Source organism: Triticum urartu, chromosome 2A (genome assembly GCF_056163025.1).
Source record: "Triticum urartu cultivar PI428250 chromosome 2A, HENAU_Tu73, whole genome shotgun sequence".
NCBI classification, from domain to species: domain Eukaryota; kingdom Viridiplantae; phylum Streptophyta; class Magnoliopsida; order Poales; family Poaceae; genus Triticum; species Triticum urartu.
This window is the reverse complement of record NC_141874.1, coordinates 2241192-2253436: the sequence shown is the minus strand read 5'-3', so window position 1 is coordinate 2253436 and position 12245 is coordinate 2241192. Positions and strand designations below refer to the sequence as shown.

The 12245-nt window shown below is 45.2% G+C and overlaps 2 pseudogenes across 1 annotated transcript; both read left to right on the top strand.

Moving 5' to 3' along the window:
- LOC125529887 (disease resistance protein Pik-2 pseudogene) overlaps positions 1-12245 on the top strand; it is a 257570-nt pseudogene that overhangs the window by 98999 nt on the left and 146326 nt on the right.
- LOC125541141 (phenylalanine ammonia-lyase-like) lies at positions 2811-5217 on the top strand (annotated as a pseudogene). Its single transcript, XR_015615479.1, has 2 exons — positions 2811-3199; positions 3316-5217. The product of XR_015615479.1 is annotated as a phenylalanine ammonia-lyase-like (transcript).

Here is a 12245-nt window from a genome sequence, read left to right as displayed (position 1 = left end):
GCGCGCCCCCCTACCTCGTGGGCCCCCTGGATGCCCTCCGACGCCAACTCCAACTCTATATATTTGCTTTCGGAGAGAAAAAAATCAGAGAGAAGAAATCATCACGTTTTACGATACGGAGCCGCCGCCAAGCCCTAAAACCTCTCGGGAGGGCTGATCTGGAGTCCGTTCGGGGCTCCGGAGAGGGGGATTCGTCGCCGTCGTCATCATCAACCATCCTCCATCACCAATTTCATGATGCTGATCGCCGTGCGTGAGTAATTCCATCGTAGGCTTGTTGGACGGTGATGGGTTGGATGAGATTTATCATGTAATCGAGTTAGTTTTGTTAGGGTTTGATCCCTAGTATCCACTATGTTCTGAGATTGATGTTGCTATGACTTTGCTATGCTTAATGCTTGTCACTAGGGCCCGAGTGCCATGATTTCAGATCTGAACCTATTATGTTTTCATGAATATATGTGAGTTCTTGATCCTATCTTGCAAGTCTATAGTCACCTACTATGTGTTATGATCCGGCAACCCCGAAATGACAATAATCGGGACCACTCCCGGTGATGACCTTAGTTTGAGGAGTTCATGTATTCACTATGTGCTAATGCTTTGTTCTGGTTCTCTATTAAAAGGAGGCCTTAATATCCCTTAGTTTCCGATAGGACCCCGCTGCCACTGGAGGGTAAGACAAAAGATGTCATGCAAGTTCTTTTCCATAAGCACGTATGACTATATACGGAATACATGCCTACATTACATTGATGGATTGGAGCTAGTTCTGTGTCACCCTATGTTATGACTGTTACATGATGAACCGCATCCGGCATAATTATCCATCACTGATCTGGTGCCTACAAGTTTTCCATATACTGGTTTACGCTTATTTACTTTCCCGCTGCTACTGTTACAATCACTACAAAATACCAAAAACATTATTTTTGCTGTCTTTACTTTTGTTGCCGCTACCACCACTATCATATTACTTTGCTACTAAACACTTTGCTGCAGATACTAAGTTTCCAGGTGTGGTTAAATTGACAACTCAGCTGCTAATACTTGAGAATATTCTTTGGCTCCCCTTGTGCCGAATCAATAAATTTGGGTTGAATACTCTACCCTCGAAGGCTGTTGGGATCCCCTATACTTGTGGGTTATCAAGCGGCTAGGTATTCAAACTTGAGGACACACAGTCCCGGACACACAGTCCTCACCGTATTCTCCTTGAGCTAAGGTCACACAGACCTCGCCCAATCACTTGTGGTAAGTCTTCAGGTGACTTCCAAACCTTCACAGACTTGGTCACTCGGCAATCCGCAATTCCTCTTGGATGCTCTAGACCATGACGCCTAACCGTCTGGAAGAAGCACAGTCTTCAAAGGTAACAAGCGTCAGATCCACGCAGGATCAATCTCTTCAGTGATGCTCAATCACTTTGGGTTTGTAGGTGTTTGGGTTTGGGTTTTCCTCACTCGATGATTTTCGCTCAAAGTCCTCGGAGGATGGGATGCTCTCAAATGACAAGTGTCAGTTTCTCTCAGAGCAGCCAACCAGCTAGTGGTTACAGGGGGCGGCTAGTTATAGCTAGGGAGCAGCCCGACATGATAAGACATAAATGCCCTTCAATGATATGACCGTTAGGTGGGTAGAAATTTTGGGACAGCTCGCGCGCAGCACAACAACGGTCGGATATTTGAGGCTCAAATTCCTCAGGGCTATCATGTTCCTCACTGTGTAGGCAATCCGCACTGGCGAATTCCTAACTCCTTAGTCAGAACAAATTCCTCAGAGACCAGAAGAACTTTGTCTCTGTCACTGAAGAATATGACTGAATTGTATGAGATTTCCAATGGCTTCACTCGAAGGGATTGGTAGGTGTAGGATTTTGAGTTGAGCATCACTTGAAATTTTTTCCTTAGTATTTTCTCGACCCCCTTTAACAGTACGGTGTTTCCTATGACTCAAGAAAGAGAAAATGAAACTACGAAAACAAAAGTCTTCACGCTTCATGTTCCTCGAATGAATACCAAGTCTTTAAGGTTACACCAATTTCTTCACTTTCAAAGTCTTCAGAATTACAAAGTCTTCAGTCGAAGAACTTCATTTTTAGGGGTCGACTTTCTCTATACATATCAAACTCCTTATAGATTTATAGACCTGTGTACACTCATAAACACATTAGTTCCTTAACCTATAAGTCTTCAATACACCAAAATCACTAAGGAGCACTAGATGCACTTACATAGTGTCGGTCTATAGGACTCTACTGTTGCCGATTTGTCGGTTTGTATTTCATGATTTTTGTCAGACTTTTAATTTTGGCTGTGTGCATCTTAATTATGTAGAGGCCGGGTGTTACTCATATTGCTTTGTATCCACTTAATGCTACATTTTAAGGTAATAAAATCGCCCTTTATCAAGAAAAAAAACATTCATAACCCGTATAGTTCAGCGTTTCTCGTCTCAATTAGGTGACGCCGCCTTCAGCAACCAGCAAGAGGTCCAAATAGAATGTACATCTCATGCCATCGGTGAGCTCATCAACTCTTCACATAAAATGCATGGTAGTTAATACATACGCAGAAAAAATATTAAAGAAAAATATAGTACATATCTACCCGGGGCTGATTAATACTGAACCCTTTTTTGGTCAAATAATAACAATAGTAATAATCCTCACTCCCGTACCTACCTACTCAGCTGCGCTGCCTACTTAACCCGTCAGCTCCCTCCATTCCCTCACTTCCTCTCCAGCTAGAGCTCCTCCCCATCACAAGTCCTTCGAGAATCTAGCTAGCTAGCTAGCTTGCTTTAGCACTTCTCTCCATATCTCGATGGAGTGCGAGAACGGGCACGTCGCCGCCAACTTGTGCGTGGCGCAGCCAGCGCGGGCTGACCCACTGAACTAGGGGAAGGCGCCGGCGGAGCTCTCGGGGAGCCATTTAGATGCGGTTAAGCGCATGGTTGAGGAGTACCGTAGGCCTGTGGTGACGATGGAGGGCGCCAGCCTGACCATCGCCATGGTCGCTGCGGTGGCTGCCGGCGCCGTTACCAGGGTGGAGCTCGACGACTCCACCGGCGGCCGCGTCAAGGAGAGCAGCGACTGGGTCATGGACAGCATGACAAACGGCACCAACAGCTACTACGGTGACACCACCTCTCACCGGACGACCAAGGAGGTCAGCGCTCTCCAGAGGGAGCTCGTCAGGTACAAACTAACCCAGAAAAGACGAACTATATTTCACTTCTTCATCGTCTCTGTTTGTGAGTTATGGAAGCCTTATTTTTTTTTCTAAAATTGTGCATGTATTTCTTGCTGTTAAGATGCTTTAATGCGGGAGCCTTCGGCACCGGCAAAGACGGCCATGTTTTGCCTGCTGCGGCGACGAGAGCGGCGATGCTCGTCCGTGCCAATACCTTGCTCCAGGGATATTCTGGCGTGCGCTTCCAGATCCTCGAGACAATCATCACATTTCGTCTCAACACCAACGTGACACCATGCATGCCTACCTCTCCGGGGCACCCTCACCGTGTCCAGTGACCTCGTCCCGCTTTCCTATATTGCGGGCCTGGTAACCGGCCGCCCAAACTGCATGGCCACAACTCCGGATGGCACCAAGGTTAATGCCGCGGAGGCATTCAAGATCGCCGGCATCCAACATGGCTTCTTCGAGCTGCAGCCCAAGGAAGGCCTTGCAATGATGAACAACACGGCGGTGGGCTCAGGGCTTGCGTCCATGGTGCTTTTCGAGGCTAACATCTTTGGTCTCCTTGTTGAGGTCCTGTCAGCCGTCTTCTGTGAGGTCATGAACGGCAAGCCGGAGTACACCGATCACTTGACCCACAAGCTGAAGCACCAACCCAGACAAATCGAGGCCGCCGCCATCATGGAGCACATTCTTGAAGGGAGCTCCTACATGATGCTCAAGAAGAAGCTCGACGAGCTTGACACACCAATGAAGCCGAAGCAAGATAGATATGCACTCCGCACGTGGCCGCAGTGGCTTGGCCCTCAGATTGAGGTCATCCGTTTGGCCACCAAGTCGATTGAGCGGGAGATCAACTCTGTCAACAACAACCCACTCATTGACATCTCCCGTGGCAAGGCTATCCATGGTGGAAACTTCTAGGGCACACCCATTGGTGTGTTCATGGACAACACCAGGCTTGCCATTGCTGCTATAGGCAAGCTCATGTTTGCACAGTTCTCAGAGCTAGTGAACGACTTCTACAACAATGGTTTGCCTTCCAACCTCTCCGGCGGGCATAACCTAAGCTTGGGCTATGGCTTCAAGGGTGCCGAGATCGCAATGGCCTCATACTGCTCCGAGCTCCAATTCTTGGGTAACCCTGTGACTAACCATGTCCAAAGTGCAGAGCAACACAACCAAGGTGTCAACTCTCTTGGTCTGATCTCCTCCAGAAAGACCGCCGAGGCCATTGACATATTGAAGCTCATGTCCTCGACATTCTTGGTTGCATTGTGCCAGGCTATAGACCTCCGCCACCTCGAGGAGAATGTCAAGAATGTTGTCAAGAGTTGTGTGAAGATGGTGGCTAGGAAGACACTGGTCACCAATAACAATGGTCATCTCCACAACGCGCGCTTTTGCGAGAAGGACTTGCTGCTCACAGTCGACCGTGAGGCAGTCTTCGCGTACGCAGATGACCCTTACAGCGCCAACTACCCACTAATGCAGAAGATGCGTGCAGTCCTCGTGGAGAATTCCTTGGCCAATGGTGAGGCCGAGCGCGATGCGGAGACATCAGTGTTTGCTAAACTTGCCATGTTCGAGCAAGAGCTCCGTGCAGTGCTGCCAAAGGAGGTCGAGGCTGCCCGAAGTGCCGTGGAGAACGGTACTACCGCACAGAAGAATCGTATCATTGAATGCCGATCATACCCGCTCTACCGGTTCGTGCGCAAGGAGCTTGGAACGGAGTACTTGACCGGGGAGAAGACAAGGTCTCCTGGTGAAGAGGTGGACAAGGTGTTTGTTGCCATGAACAAGGGCAAGCACATCGACCCACTGCTGGAGTGTCTCAAGGAGTGGAACGGTGAGCCCCTTCCGATCCGCTGAAGATCGAGAACTTGAAGAGAAGATAGTGTGCTTCAGAGTTATGAAGGCTTCAGATGTTTTTAGCTTATAAGTAATAATGTTGTTTTTCCGTTGGATTTCCTTAGAAGTCGCTGTTTTGTAATGTTCTCACGGAGTTGATCAGTGGTATCTCTGTAGTTGCTAGTTCCATCAACACAATATGATGGCTTCTCCGAATTCCTAGTCTTGTATCCAGTTATCGCTATTTAAGTGTTCCATTTACCAATTTCAGTCTGAAATGTGACAAAGGCACTCCATACGCTATTCTCTGACTTAACTTCGTGCTAGGAACATATTTTGGATAAATAATTTTTTTATTTCTTTGTTGATGGATGAACACAAATAGTTTCTTTCGGCAACGAAAAAGTTCATGAAACAAAAATACAAGGTTCACACGTAATTTAAAGGGCATTCAAAATAGGCTTGCAAGACGAAGGGCAAGGAGCCCTCTCAAAACCACCTCGAGAGTCCATTCGAATATTGTCACAAGAGCTATAACATGTGTGCATACTTGTAGATAACATGTAAGCGATTATAAAATATAGCCCTCTCAAAGCTAATTTTACTCTCTCTCCCGAAGAAGAAATTAGAGGTTGGCATTTCTTTTCAGTATATCCCAGCAAGTGTGATTCAAAAGCAAATTTCACTGGCATGCGTGGTCACGGTGTGTACTGGGTGGCCGATCAGGCCCGTGCGCAGGACCAGTGTACGCCGTGTTCCTCTTTCATGAGAAAATTCAAACGCCACATGAACTCGTGAGGCACATGCCGCGTGCAACGCGTGCCTCGTCCTTGTGGGTGCAATTCGGCCCCATCTTCGTACCAGACTAATAATCACTGGTGTAAGGAAGCCACATGCTAGCTGCAGACATTATTTTATAGTCTCTCCACGAACCTGACTGATCACTTCAATTAAACTGTTACTGTAATGATTCCCAAACAAATAAATGTTACGGTAATGGGGGAGGTTCTTTGCAGCTAATTAATTCATCGGAGAGCAGCAGGAAAATATAGAACAAAATAATACTCGAGATCATGATCGAGTTCAAGCCCCATATATACGCGAATATCCAGCTGAGGGGGGGGGGGGGGGGGGGGTTAAAAATAAACAGTATTACAAAAGATTGTCAGGAAGAAGAGGAAAACACACAAAAATTCCATGATGCAAGCAAGTAAATTGCCAAACTGTTGTGAAAAAAACACATAGGGAAATTGATTTAATTTACCCATAGGTAGTATGGGAAACATTTGAATATGATGCAAAAAAGCATTGGCACATCAGACAACCAAAATGTACCTACCAAAACGTACGTAAGCGTTCAAATATATTTAAAATTGTGCATTTACGCATCAATAAAACTTAAATTGCATCCTAAAATATGCATCGACCATACTTTGCGATCTCGAAGTCTGGTCGATTCAGCTCGATGCATATTTGAGGATGCAGTTTAAGCTAGTAAAAAGCGAAAGAATTATGAAGAGATCCTCATGTACGTCCTCAGGAATGCATGGAAGGAGAGGATTTTTCAGGGCGAGACCATAAATGTGCTACAGGTTGCTTATGGAGAGGAAAAGAGACCATAGGGTGTTCCATGACTCAAAGCATGTGCAAGGATTGAGGATTGTAATATCTCTCACACCAACATAATCCAACTTATATAGTCCACTGTCTGGCGAGTGGATTAACTGTAAATACATATTTATATGAGACGAGCTTACAAGCCCAGTGGCAGTGACAAACCGCATCAAACAGAGGTGCATCCAGTCAAGATGCCAGTGTCGTGTGCACTCACACAACAATACAATACAAACACATATGTCATATAATGGATCCATCATTATTGAACACATTCTGGAACGACATGACTATGAGCAACAACATAGGATAACTGCAGGCAGGCCTGCGTGTGGATCAGTTGGTGGAAGCCCTAACCCAGAGAAAATCGAGCTCCAGTAGATAGCCATCGGTGTAATGCGCTTTTCCGACGAGATTCATGCCTCCATCATCCTTGTATATGCGGCACCCATAAGGACCAATTGCAATGGTGTAGCCAAGTTCGGCGAGCTGGCCAGTGGAGACGAAGTTTGCGTGAAGGCCAGGGACGTAGAGAACATCTCCCAGGATCATGTTGGCAGTGTTCACCGATCCACGGCCATGAACCGCCATACGCCCCATATTTGGCGTGTCAATAATAACTTGATCGCCGAAGGCTGGTGTGTAGTCGACCAAATGGTTGAGGTAACCTGTCATGTGTTGCGGAGCAGCAGATGCAACACGCCAGGTTCGCTCGGGCGTCAAGCTCGAGTTGTCCGCTGCTATAGCATCAGATCTGGTAATCATTTGAACACAAGAGTTAGCAGAAAGAAGCTTGAGAAGAAAGAAGCGGTCTTAACAGTATTGCAGGCAATCAATACTTTTTTAGACCTTCCAGAGGATTTCTCAGAAATTGGTAAAATTGTGTGAATTAAACATATGCATCTCAGTTTGGAACATAAGCATCAAACAATCTAAACAGCTTTAGTCGAATTCATCATTGAATGTGAAACTTGTATTATCGCGATTATATACTCCATCAGTCCCATAACAGAGTGTGCAGTAGTTTTCGTGAAAGTCATGCTTCACAAACTTTGACCAAGTTTTAGAGAAAATTATCTGTACCTCCAATACCAAGTATCCATATGAAAATATATTACATGACGAATCTAATGGTATTGATTTTGTATTCTAGATGACGATCTTTTTTCTGAAAAATTAGTCGAAGTTTACCATGTTTAACTTTAAAAAAATATAATACTACCTCCGTCTGGGTTTATTGGTCCCCTTCGTATTTTATGCCCAACTTTGACCATAGATTTGACTAACAAATTATAAGTTGTGCATCACAAAACTTATATTATTAGATTCATACGTGTTTGACACAAATTATAAGGAGGACTAATAAACCAGGACGGAGGTAGTACTAGACACTATATTTTGTAACGGAGAGATGAAGAATGTACCTGGAGACGAATCCTCTGATCTTGCGATTCTGGGCCAAGGATCATCGTCTTGGTACCACTCTGCGGCCCATGCGTCTAATCCTCCTAAGGCGGTGTCGCTCCTTCTTCATTGCGGTCTTACTGAGATCACCCGCTGTTTTCCCACCAAAACGCGTTAGTGCACTCTTGAGAAGTTGGCATGCTGTTAAAACAGGATCGACGTCGCAATTGCACTCTTCGGGGAGGGCATCAACGATACACCACAAGATGTCCATGTCGGTCCCCTTTTTCCTTGCATAGATGAACAAACTTATTTTGTGAGGATGGATGTCTGAATAATGTAGTTAGCAAGTCAACCTAAATCCAATATACTTTACTAATTCAGATGTTCCCTTTGCTTCGAGAGGCTTGTAACTTGTGATGAAATCAAAACCAAACTATAGTTCGTTTTCCCAATGGGTAGAAAGAACCAGAATATCCCATACCTGAGGATAGTTTCTTGCTTGTCCATGCCCAGCATGAAATCAATCGTATCCTTTATATTCATTGCCTCCGAGTGAAAATACAAGCGCAGATGACTCGTGAGGGCTGTCTTTCCAACGCCACCAATCCCAATGATGGACAAGAAGGTTTGATGCACTCTGCTGCAGGCATAAAATCGTAAAGTGCGTCAACTATGAACATGTGTTTATACATGACCATTTTAGTTTTTGTTTTATTTAATCTTCTTCTTCCAATCAAAATAAAGAAGAATTTATCTATCAGCTGTCCTTTGTTGCCTGTCGAGAAATATTTGGTTCACTCATTTCAATATTTACATACGAAACAAAGTGATAAGAATACTATTGGTCACATAGTCGTATAGTAACCAAATTATAGATGCATAAACGTCTTGGTTTCGCTGTGGCAATGACGCACACTCAATTTGATACTTTTTCGCACTGAATAATTGCCATTTGTTGCAAACATTCAGTACTTCGTATAGGCCCTTGTCAAACATCAAATAGCTTCTATTTGCATTACCCGTTTTGCAAATTAAGGGGTTTTCCCCCAATTTCATTTCTGAGTGAAACTGATAAACACGTGGACCGTTCCTGGGGAAATGCTACCGAACGATGCCAAGCTCAAATAATAATTTTTCTTCCTGCCCAAACTATGTTTCTACACTAATGCTAGTAAGCATTATTGTTGCAATATACATTGTATATTGTAATTATTCACTGCAAAAAATCCAAAATAAATTTATAAGAAGGAAAAAAGGCTAGCACAGTTTTACAATTTGTGTAAAATTATTGTATACCCGTATTTCCCGAAAAAGAACATGGTACCTGTTATTGTTAAGATCGTCAACAAGTTTATCCACTGTTGTTTGGTCAAATGGCACATTATATGTTTGTCCGCATAACTCAGATAGTGGCATCTTAGACTCTAATTGCCGGTCGAGTGCTTCTTTCCACCGATTTTGAAAGCTGAAATAAAGAAATTCAAAATAAAAATAAAAAACCTAACACGATTTACAATTTGTGTAACATTATTGTATACCCGTATTGTGAAAAAGAAAGGTACATGTGGTAGTCAAGACAAGGAGCACGTATATCCAACATTGTTTGGTCATCTGGCTCAGTACACATTGTTCCTTGGTAATACTTGTGCGGCGGCATCTCGGAGGGCATGGTCATCTGCTTGTCCTGTCTCTCTTTCCGTGACACCGCCAACCTAAAACATATGCACGGAACATATATAGTGGAGTATGTACAGTTGTATAAATTCACAACTTGAATTTCAGTGATGATGAGTAGTAAACTAAAGGGGAGAAAATTAGTCACACAATTGTATACCTAAAATGATAGACGCATAAATGTCTAGGTTTCACCGTGGCAATGGTACGCAATTAGTTAGAAACATTTTCACAGAAAGTGATTACTGTAGATGTGCATAAAAGATAATACATATGGGCAGCTGTATAGATTTCTAACTTTAATTTCAGGGATGGTGAGTAGATTAAAGAGGATAACTAAGCCGAAATTGTGCTCCTGTTATTGGTGGTAGTATTTAGAGCATCTAAAGCCGGGCATACCAAATCCAGCGCCCTATACGTCCACGGAGCACCCGGGCACGTCCGTGGATAGTAACGGGCCACCCCTATCGCTGCATCCACAACCATGATCCTTATATCTAGTACTCTATATCCATACTACGCATACAACGTGAAACAAACTACATATATCATCAACAAAACAAACGGACATAGAAATCTACATAATCCGGACATAGCTATCCACATAATCCAAACATAGACGAAAAGAGCACCATAGTTCAGCCACTCGTCCTCATGGGGAAACGCCGGCAACTCGCGGCGGCGGTAGGAGGACTGTGTGGCGCCTTCGATGCTGCAGACCTCTCCCTAGCCCGCTGCGTATTGTGGCGGGCGGCGCGTGCCTTGGATTCAGGCGTGCGTGTCCATGGCGCTGGTGGAGCGGGCACTAACATCCATCGTTGCCTTTGAGGAGCAGCGGCCGGAGGGTTAGGGAGTGGGAGGAGAAGAGACGGAGAGCAGAGCGATAGTGTAGTGGAGCTAGGGTGGAAGGAGAGGGGAGGAGAACCGATGGGGATTAGGGAGTGGGAGGAGAAGAGACGGAGAGCAAAGCGATAGTGTGGTGGAGCTAGGGTTTTGCTTGGAGTGTTTTTTTGTGGGGACGGAGTGCGGTCGGGTGGATCAGCGTGGGCGGTGCTAATGTCTCGGATGCGACCGGGCCACCCCGTATCCGCCTTAGGTTTGGGTTGAATATGAGGGGTGCTAGACAATCCGGACGTTTGAGGCCGGTTTGAGGCACCCGACTAGGTCGTCTTTTTTTGTCCGGTCAGTGACCAGTCCGTCCGCCCAGGCGTTTGGGGCCAGTTTAAGGCGCTCGACTGTAGATGCTCTTGTTTTTTTTTTGAAAAGGGGTCAGGCCCCGGCCTCAGCATCAGAATGATGCATACGACCATATTATTAATAAGAGCAAAATGTTCTACAAAGGTCTTCAGGTCTCAAAAGCAAAAAAAAAGCTCACAAAGAGCAAAAGCAACACGACAGGAAAGCCACAACCGGCAGGCAAAAATATAAGATAGGAAACTAAAAACCTATCCTATTACATGACCGCCATCCAAACCGATTGAAGACATCCCAAGCTACCGTCTACCATCGGATAGATCCAGTAACCAAACGCTCCCTGGCCTCCGTCGGAAATTATGTTTTAGACAGCACAGTTGTAGACCCAAATCACGAGACGCACAACTCTCTCAACAAAAATGTGGAATTAGGGGAAAACTCTCCGGTAAAGAAAGAGGCAAAATAGCAAAATTAGAAGAGCAAGAAGACGTGGATCTATGGAATTGCCATAGGAGCAAGAACTCGATGCGGATTGTGGTGACCATCAAAAATTATTCGTGATGGTCCCTCTCAAGGTCCGATTGTTGACTTCGACAGTGAGATACAAACTATGAACGATGACTTAACAACGAGGGATGGTTGTGCAGTTGCGGTGTTCACATCGCATGTAGCTATTGGGATCATGGAAAAATGGTGGCGATAAAACATGAGTGACCTCGATGGTGGTGTGATACGTCTCCAATGTATCTATAATTTATGAAGTAGTCATGCTATTATATTATCCTTTTAGGATGTTTTATATGCATTTATATGCTATTTTATATGATTTTTGGGACTAACCTATTAACCCAGAGCCCAGTGCCAATTTCTGTTTTTTCCTTGTTTTTGAGTAACGCAGAAAAGGAAAACCAAACGGAGTCCAATAGACCTGAAACTTGACGGAGCTTATTTTTTGATCAAAAGAAGGCCATGGAGTAAAAGAGTTGGGCCAGAAAATTCCCGGGCTGCCCACGAGGGTGGGAGGTGTGCCCACCCCCTGGGTGCCCCCCCTACCTCGTGGACAGCCCGGAGATCCCCCTGACTTGTTCCCAACGCCAAAACCTCTTATTTATACAAAAACCTCCAGAAAATAACCTAGATCGGGAGTTCCGCCGCCGCAAGCCTCTGTAGCCACCGAAAACCAATCTAGACCCGTTCCGGCACCATGCCGGAGGGGGGATCCCTCACCGGTGGCCATCTTCATTATCCCGGCGATCTCCATGATGAGGAGGGAGTAGTTCACCCTCGGGGCTGAGGGTATGTACCAGT